Source organism: Miniopterus natalensis, chromosome X (assembly GCF_054644295.1).
Source record: "Miniopterus natalensis isolate mMinNat1 chromosome X, mMinNat1.hap1, whole genome shotgun sequence".
In the NCBI taxonomy this organism is placed as follows: Eukaryota; Metazoa; Chordata; class Mammalia; order Chiroptera; family Miniopteridae; genus Miniopterus; species Miniopterus natalensis.
Window position 1 is genome coordinate 76,766,252 of NC_142103.1, and position 10,514 is coordinate 76,776,765.

The following is a 10,514-nucleotide window of genomic DNA, read 5'->3' on the forward strand; positions in this document are numbered from 1 at the left end:
AAATTTTATTTTTGTTTAAAATATTACAGATGTCTCTTTTTCTCCCCAATGACCCATTCCACCCCATCCCTTCCCCCTCCTCAGTCCCTCTCCCCATCATTGTCCATGTCCTTGGGTTGGGCATATACTCATATAAATTCCTTGGTTACTCTCTCTCTTTCCACCCACCAGCCCTCCTCCACCCCCCCTGACATTTGTCAGTCTGATCTATGCTTCCACATCATTGAATCTATTCTGTTTATTAAGTTCTTTAGATTCCACGTATAAGCAAGATCATGTTAAGTCACTTTCTGTCCCTGTCTCTCACACACAAGGCACACACTGATCTGCTATCACTGTATGTTGGGTTTTATGTAAATGAAACCTTTTCTAGAGTTTTATGTAAATGAAATTATTCGATATGTAACCATTTGAGTTAAGTTTCTTTCACTTGGCATAATGTTTTTAGATTCATCCATATTGTATGTATAAGTAGTTTGTTCCTTCTTATTGCTGATCAGTACCTTACTACATGGAAAAAACACATTTGCTTAACCATTCATCTGTGGATAGTCATTTGGGTTCTTATCAGTTTTTTACTATAATGAATAAAGCTTTTATGAATATTTTATTTTTGAATACATGTTTTTTTCTCTTGGAAAAATACCTACAAGTCACAGGTAGTTGCATTTTCAAATTTATAAGAAACTGCTAAACTTTTACAAGGTTATGATATCACTTATGTTTACACCTACAATTTATAAGAGTTCCATTAGCTCTACATCCCTGCTAACCCTTGGTATAGGCAGTCCCTTTTAATTTGAGCTACACTAATGGGTGTGAGTAGTATGTCACTATGGTTTTAAGTTGCATTTTCTTAATAACTAAAGATGTTGACTTTCTTTTCACGTGTTTGTCTGTTATACATATATCTCCTTTGGGTAAATATTTCTTTATCTTTTGCTCATTTTTAATTAGTTTTTCTTCTCATTATTGGGTTTTAAGAGTTCTTTATATATTGTGGATATAGATCTTTTACTAGATATGTTTTGCTAATATTTTCTACCAGTCTGTTGCATGCTTTTCATTTTCTCAAGAATGTTGTTCAAAGAACAAAACACTTTTAATTTTTACATCCAGTTTATGCATTTATCTTTTAAGATTATCATGCTTTTTATGTCCTATTAAATAAATATTTGCCTACTCCACAGTCAGGAAGAATTTTTTGTGTTTTTTACAGAATATTCATAATTTTAGCTTATATGTTTAGGTTTATGGTCTATTTCTAATTAATTTTGTGTATGGTGTGAAAGATTCCTTTTTCTAATGTAGATTTGCTATTTGGGGGCACCATTTGCTGAAAAGACTATTTCATCCTTACTAAATTACCTTGCTGCATTAAAAAACTATCCATAGTTAAGCTCTACATTTATTAGAGCAGATTAACAGAAATTAAACCTATGATAAGGTCAAGACCCATAGAGTCAATCGGAATCCCACAACAACCTTATCCTGGAGTCGCAAGTTGCAGCTCTGACACTAAGTACCCACTCCATGTCAATGTAGGTGGTTGGCAGTAGGCAGAAGACAGGTTGGTTAGTTCAGACCCATCACCCTTATAAAGAAAAGCTGATTTGAAAGTGACTGGTTAATGATGGGATACTTATCAAATTTACATAAACAGGACAGTGCATACAAATATTTCATTATCCTTTGCTTGGCATTTAATTTATTAGGCCATTTTCATTTAGTTTAAATTTAGTTTTATTAATGTTAAAATTTTAGCATATCAAAATCCCAGAAAAAGCAACCATTTTTCTCCCTGGCTATAAAAGTAACAATATTCAACATAGAAAAAGCACCAAAAAAAATCTAACAACTAAGTACAAGTTGACATATATTTCCCCACTCTCCTTAGCTGTGAATGTATATTTTCATTTTTTACATATTGGTTTGTGTCCAGATTTGCTTACAATCCATCACAAACCTTTTCTCATAATATTCAATATTATAACATGATGTGTTTTGGCCACTTAACATGGTTGCCTTATAATTTATTTATCCAATCTTCTATTATTAAACATTATATAACAATTTCAGTACCATAAATTACTCCAGAAAAACAAACTTATACATAAAATGATTTACTTTACCTTACTTTTTAAAGAATTCTTAGAAGTATGATTGTGTGTTTGAACGATATAAGTATTTCTAATCTTTAATGAAAATTTCTCTCTGAGAAAGTAGTACCAATTTCTTTTCTACATTATTGCTACAATATCATTTTTAATATCTTTATTGATTTGGTAAGTAGAAATAGTGTCTTGGTTTAATTTGGATTTATTTGATTACTAGTAAAACTGAAGTTATTTTGCCATACCAGAGCTATTACTTTGTTTTTTATTGTATTCCCAAGCACATGATAATGTGGAAGGCACTCTCTGAATAACTCAGACTGTTGGTTGATAATGTGATTGTGTTACTGAAATTTCCTTTTTAAAAGAATTTTAGGGGAAGATTCCAAGATGGTGGCAGATTGAGGGGAAGCTACACTGACACTCTCCTAAGACCAAACTGTAATTACAACTAAAATACAGAAAAACTATCCTGAATAATCAACTGAAGACTAGCTGGAGAGAACCCTCATAACGAAGGACATAAAGCGGAGACCACATAGAGACTGTAGGAACTGTGAAGGTGTGAGAGGGCTGGCTAGGCTCCCACAAGCAGCAGCTGAAGGTCCAGAAGGATATCTCAGCTGGGGAAGTTCCAACTGAGAATACTGGGGTCTAAACCTCAACCTGGACTTCCCAACTCAGAACACCAGAACTGAGAAAGGTGCCCACAAAACATCTGTCTTTGAAAAGCAATAGGGTTTCTGTCCACCAGGGAGAGATGGTTGGAAATGCATGCAGCCTCTTAAAGGGTCAATGCACAAAGTTTTGTGTGCAGCCACTCACCTTGGGGAGACAAAACAAACAAACAAACAAGCCCCAAAAGAAAGAATAAGAGAATTCTCCAGAAGAAATATAAATGAAATAGAGACAATCTATCAGATATAGAGTTCAGAATACTGATTGTAAGGATGCTGAGAAAAGATAGAAAAAAATGAAGGAAGTTAAGAGTGACTGAGCAGAAATAAAGAGTACACTGGAAGAAAAAAAAAAAAAGCAGCTTAGTGGAAGCTGAGGACCGGATCAGCAAATTAGAAGACAGGGTAGTAAAAATAATTCAATTAGAGAACCAAAAAGAAAAAACAAATTAAAAATAGGAGGACAGCTTAAGGGAGCTGTAGGACAACATAAAACATAACAATATTTGCATAATAGCAGTGTCAGAAAAGGAAGAGAATAAGCAAGGGATAGAGAATTTGTTTGAAGAAATAATGGCAAAAACCTTCCCTAGGTTGGTGAATGAAAATGTCACAGAAGTACAGGAGGTACATAGAGTTCCAAACAAGAACAACCCAAAGAGGCCCAAGCCCACACACAACATAATTAACATGCTAAAAATTCAAGACAAAGAATCTTAAAGGCAACAAGTGAAAAGCAATTTGTTACCTAGAAAGGAACTTCCTTAAGACTGTCAGCTGATTTCTCATCAGAAACTCTGCAGGCCAAAAAAGAATGGCATGAAGTATTCAAGGTAATTGAAAGCAAGGATATGAGACCAAGACTACTCTATCCAAGCAAGACTATCATTCAGAATAGATGGTGAAATAAAGAGCTTCCCAGACCAAAATAAAAAGCTAAAGGAGTTTATCACCACCAAACCAGCATTGCAAGAAATGTTAGAGACTGCTGTAATAAGAAGTAGAAATAAGAAGTAAAGAGAATGAGAAACATAGACATAAATAAATAAAATGGCAATAGATAAGTACCTATCAATAATAACCTTAAATGTAAATGGATTAAATGCCCCAATCAAAAGACATAAAGTAGCTGAGTGGATAAGAAAACAAGACCCAGATATATGTTATCTACAAGAGACCCACCTCAAAACAAAAGAATCACACAGGATGAGAGTGAAGGGATGGAAAAAATTTTTCTATGGAAATTAAAACAATAGCTGGGGTAGCAATACTCATGTCTGAAAAAATAGGCTTCAAACTGAAGACCATAACCATAGACAAGAAAGGTCACTACATAACACTAAAAAGATCTATCAAACAAGAGGATATAAACATGGTAAACATGTATGCACTCAATATAGGAGCTCCTAAATATATTTTTAAAACCTCTGGAGGACCTTAAGGGAGAGATCAAAAGCAATACAGTACAGTCATACTATGGAACTTTAACACCTCCTTGACTTCACTGGATAGTTGTTCCAGACAAAATATCAGTTAGGAAACATTGACCCTAAATGACACACTGGGTTAGATGGATTTAACTGACATTTACAGAACATTCCACCCCAAAGCTGCAGAATATACATTCTTCTCAAATGCACATGGGACATTCTCAAAGATAGACCACATGCTGGGGCACAAAACAAGTCTCTACAAGTTCAAGGAGATTGAAATCTTATGAAGCATCTTCTTGGATCACAATGACATGAAATTAGAAATCAACTACAATAAAAATACTAAAAGACGTTCAAACACATGGAAGCTAAATAGCATGTTGTTAAACAATGAATGGGATACCAAAAAGATCAATGAAGAAATCAAAAACTTCCTGGAAACAAATGAAAATGAACACACGACTCCCAAAAATCTATGTGACACAATGAAAGCAGTCCTGAAAGGGAAGTTCTTAGCACTACCGGCCTATTTCATAAGATAAGAAAAACTTCTAATAAAATATTTAATCCTACAACTTAAAGACTTAGAAAGAGAACAAGAAAACATACCCACAGTAAGTATAAGGAAGGAAATAATAAAGATCAGAGCAGAAATAAATGAGATAGAGACTAAAACAACAACAACAAAAAGTACAAAATAACAATGAAACCAAGAGCTGGTTCTTTGAAAAGATAAACAAGATTGATGAACCTTCAACCAGACTCTACAAGAAACAAAGAGAGAAGACTCAAATAATTAAAATCAGAAACAAAAGAGAAGTAACAACTGACCCAAAAGAAATACAAAAGATTGTAAGCAAATACTATAAAGGACTATATGCCAACAAGCTGGAAAACCCAGATGAAATGGAAAAAATCCTAGAAAATTACAACTTTCCAAAACTCAATCAGGAAAAGTCAGAAAACATGAATAGCCTGATAACTACTGATGAAGTTGAAGCAGTAATAATAAAAACTCCAGCACACAAAAGCCCTGGACAGCTTCACAGGGGAGTTTTACCAAACAGTCAAAGAAGAACTAATACCTATTCTCCTCAAACTATTTCAAAAATCTAAGAGGAAGAAACACTTTCAAGCTCTTTTTTAAGAGGCCAGTGTTAGCACAATTTCAAACCAGATAATGACACTACAAAGGGAGAATTACAGGCCAATATCTATGATGAACATAGATGCTAAAATCCTCAACAAAATATTAGCAAATTGGATCCAGCAATATATTAAAAACATCATGCACCATGACCAAATGGGATTTATTCCAGGGATGCAAGGCTGGTACAATATTCCCAAATCAATAAATGTGATACATAGCATAATCAAATTAAAAAAAAAAAGCAAAGCAATCCAAGATGGCAATGGATTGAGTGGAAGCTACACTGACACTCTCCCTGGACCAAACTGAAATTACAAATAAAATAAAGGAAAACCATCCTGAGTAATAAACTGCAACTGAAGACTAGCTGGGGAGCGCTCTAATAACCAAGGACAAAAAGTAGAGAGCGCATACAGACTGATAGGAAGTATGCAGGAGCAAGAGGGCTGGCTGGACTTCCACAAGCAGCAGTTAAAGGTCTAGAGAGGTATCTCAGCTGGGAAGGCTCCAACTGAGAATTCTGGGACCTAAACCCCAGGTTGGGCTTCCCAGACCAGAGCACCTGAACTGAGAAAGGTACTCATGTAACATCTGGCTATGAAAAGAAGCAGGGTTTGTCTGCCAGAGAGAGATGACTGGAAATGCATGCACCCTCTTAAAGGGTCAATGCACAAAGTTTCATGTGCAGCCACTCATCTTGGGCTCTGGTGGAGGGAAGGCAGTGTGGACTAGAGCACTGTGAGCAGAATTCAAAGGGACTGGCTGGGGAAATAAATCTCAAAGGGCACCCAGATGGACCCCAGTGCTGAGTCATTCTCCTATATGGCAGAGGACATCTTTCTCAGGCAGACGTTTACCTTCCAAGCAACTTATGCCTGGATGGGAAGCAATTGCCCCACTCTACTGGAAAACTTATGGCCCCACCCCTGGAGTTTCTACAGCCTGAAGCTCTATAAGAGAATGATAATAATCAGCAATCCCACCTTGTGGAGTGTCTGCAGCTTCAGGCTCATTAACAGACAGAATAACAGCCTCTGGGTGCTTTGGGTCTTAGCCTGATTTGCTTCTGGACCTAACGCTTGGAAAAGCAGGCCTTGGTCAACATCTTGGTCCTGTACAAACACAACCAGCCCCAGCAGAGGGACCACAAGTTGTGTGTGTGGAAAACTTCAAACAGGTATTCAAGGACAGTCACAAACAGCGTCTGACATTGGCCTGCACAGAGACCATCCAAAAAGCTGGGAGTCCTATCGAATCTACCTAATACATAAAAACAAATCTAAACAGTCAGCCAAAACAGGAAGAGAAAAAAAACGAGCCCCAAATGAAAGAACAAAAGAATTCTCAATAAGAAGAGCTAAATGAAATGGAGATAAGCAATATGTCAGATAGAGAGTTCAGAATACTGGTCATATAGATGCTCAACAGCATGAAAAAAAGATATAAAAACTATGAAGGAAAGTAAGAATGACATAGTAGAAAAAACAAAAAAAACATTGGAAGGAATGAAGAGCGCTTAGGGGTAGCTGAAGATTGGATCAGCGAATTAGAAGACAGGGAAGTAAAAATCACTCAATTAGAGAACCAAAAAGAAAAAACAATTAAAAAACAGGAGGACAGCTTAAGGGAGCTGGGGGATAACATGAAACATAACAATATTAGCATCATAAAAGTGCCAGAAGGGGTCAAAGGTAAGCAAAGGATAGAGAATTTGTTTGAAGAAATAATGGCAGAAAACTTCCCTAACCTGGTCAAAGAAAAAGTCACACAAGTTCTGGAGGCACAGAGAGTCCCAAGCAAGAAGAACCTGAAGAGGCCCACGCCCACACACAACATAATTAAAATGCTAAAAATTCAAGACAAAGAAAGAATCTTAAAAGCAGTAAGAAAAAAAGCAAGCTGTTACCTACAAAGGGGCCCCCATAAGGCTGTCAGCTTACTTCTCATCAGGAACCCTACAGGTCAAAAAGGAATGGCATGAAGTATTCAAGGTAATGAATAGCAAGGGTATGAGACCAAGACTACTCTATCCAAGCAAGACTATCATTCAGAATAGATGGTAAAAAAAAAAAAAAAAAAAGGCTAAAGGAGTTTATCACCACCAAACCAGCATTGCAAGAAATGTTAAAGGGACTGCTATAATAAGAAGTAGAAACAGAATGAGAAACATAGACATAAATAAATAAAATGGCAATAGATAAGTACCTATCAATAATAACCTTAAATGTAAATGGGTTAAAGGCTCCAATCAAAAGACATAAGGTTGCTGAGTGGATAAGAAAACAAGACCCAAATATATGCTGTCTACAAGAGACCTACCTCAGAACAAAAGACTCTCACAGGCTGGCAAAACAAAACAAAAAAAACTTCTGGAGGACTTTAACAAACAGGTAGACAGCAATACAATCATAGTAAGGGATTTTAACATCCCACTGACTTTATTAGATAGATCTTCCAGACAAAAAATGAACAAGTAAACAGTGACTCAATATGACACACTATATCACATGGATTTAAATGACATTTTCAGAATATTTCATTCCAAAGCTGCAGAATAGGCATTCTCCTCAAGTACACACAGGACATTCTCAAAGATAGACCACATGTTAGGACACAAAACAAGCCTCTACAAGTTCAAAAAGATTGAAATCATATCAAGCATCTTCTAGGACATTTATACCATTGGATATTATGCAGCTGTAAAAACAAAGGATCCCTTACCCTTTTAGACAGCATGGTGGGTCATGGAGGGTACTATGTTAATTGAAATAAACCAGTTAGAGAGAGATAAATGTCACATTATTTTATTCATATGTGGAGTCTAATGAACAAAATAAACCAGTGAACTAAATTGATCCAAAAACATAGAAGCATGAAACAGACTGACAAATCTCAGAGGGAAGGAGGGGGTGGTTAAGAAATTAACATAAGAATTTATATACATATATGAATAACCCATGGACACAGACAATAGTGGGGTGAAGGCCTGGGGAGGGGTACAGGGTGGAGGGGATCAATGGGGGAAAAAGGGGAACAGTTGTAATATTTTAACAATAAAGATAAATTTTTAAAAAGACAAAAATCACATGAGCATATCAATAGACACAGAAAAAGCATTTGACAAATTCAACACCTATTTTTTATAAAAATTCTCAGCAAAGTGACAATAGAGGGATAATACCTCAACATAACAATGGCCATATATGACAGCATCATACTTAATGGGCAATAACTGAAACTATTTTCCCTAAGAAGAGGAACAAGACAGGTATGTCTACTTTCACTACTCTTATTCAATAGATTACTGGAAGTCCTAGCCAGAGAGATGAGACAAGAAGAAAACATAAAAAGCATCCAAATTGGAAAAGAGGAAGTAAAATTGTCACTATTAGCAGACGACATGATACTGTACATAGAAAACCCTAAAGACTCCACCAAAAGGCTACTAGATTTAATAAATGATTTTGGCAATGTAGCAGGATACAAAATTAACACCCAGAAATCAATGGTATTTTTGTACCCCAATGATGAATCCTCAGAAAGAGAAACTAATAAACAATCCCATTTACCATTGCAACAAAAAAATTAAGATACTTAAGAATAAACTTAACCAAAGAGGTAAAAGACCTGTACTCAGAAAACTGCAGGACTTTGAAAAAAGTGTTAGAGGAAGATATAAACAAATGGAAGAATATACCATGTTCATAGATTGGAAGAATGGGCATCATTAAAATGTCCATACTACCCAAAGCAATACATAAATTCAATGCAATCCTTATCAAAATACCAATGACATATTTCACAGAGCTACAACAAAGACTTCAAAAATTTATGTGGAGCCAAAAAAGACTCCGAATAGCCATGGCAATCTTGAGAAAGAAGAACAAAGTTGGAGTCATCACAATACCAGATATCAAGTTTTACTACAAAGCCACTGTAATCAAAACAGCCTGGTCCTGGCTGAAGAGCAGACATATAGATCAGTGGAATAGAATAGAGAACCCAGAAATTGACCCAAGCCATTATGTTCAATTAATATTTGACAAAGCAAGTAAGAACATACAATGGAGTAAAGTCAGTCTCTTTAATAAATGGTGCTGGGAAAATTGGGCAGGTACATGCAAAAAAATGAAACTAGACCACCAACTTATACCATACACAGAAATATATTCAAATTGGATAAAATACTTAAATGTAAGTCGTGAAACCATAAAAATCCTAGAAGAAAATGTAGGCAGCAAAATCTCAGACATCTCTCATAGTGATATGTTTGCCGATACATCTCCCAGGGCAAGAGAAACAAAGGAGAAAAGAAACAAATGATACTACATCAAAATAAAAAGCTTCTGTGCAGCAAAAGAAACCATCAACAAAACAAAAAGGGAGTCCACTGTATGGAAGAACATATTTGCCAATGATCCATCTGATAAAGGGTTAATATACAAAATACATAAGGAATTCATACAACTTAACAAAAGAAAGACAAATAATCCAATGAAAAAATGGACAAAGGACCTAAGTAGACACTTCTCCAAAGAGAACATACAGATGGCCAAGAGACATATGAAAATATTCTCAAAGTCACTAATCATCAGAGAGATGTTAAATAAGTGCAGTGAGATATCACCTCACACCTGTCAGAATGGCTACCATCAACAAATCAACCAAAAACAAGTGCTGGCGAGGATGTGGAGAAAGGGGAACCCTAGTACACTGTTTGTGGGAATGCAGACTGGTGCAGCCAGTATGGAAAACTGTATGGAGTTTCCTCAAAAAATTAAATATGTAACTGCCATTTGTCCCAGTGATCCCACCTATAAGAATATATCCTAAGAAACCCAAAACACTAATCAGAAAGAACTTATGCATCCTTATGTTCATAGCTGCGCAGTTTACAATAGCTAAGATCTGGAAACAGCTCAGGTGCCCATCAGTAGATGAGTGTATAAAAAAGCTGTGGGACATTTATACCATGGAATAATATGTGGCTAGAAAAAAGAAAGACTTCTTACCCTTTGGGACAGCATGGATGGAACTCCAGAGTATTATGCTAAGTGAAATAAGCCAGTCAGAGAAAGACAAGTATCACATGATCTCAGTCACATGGGGAATGTAATGAATAAAGTAAATTGATGAACAA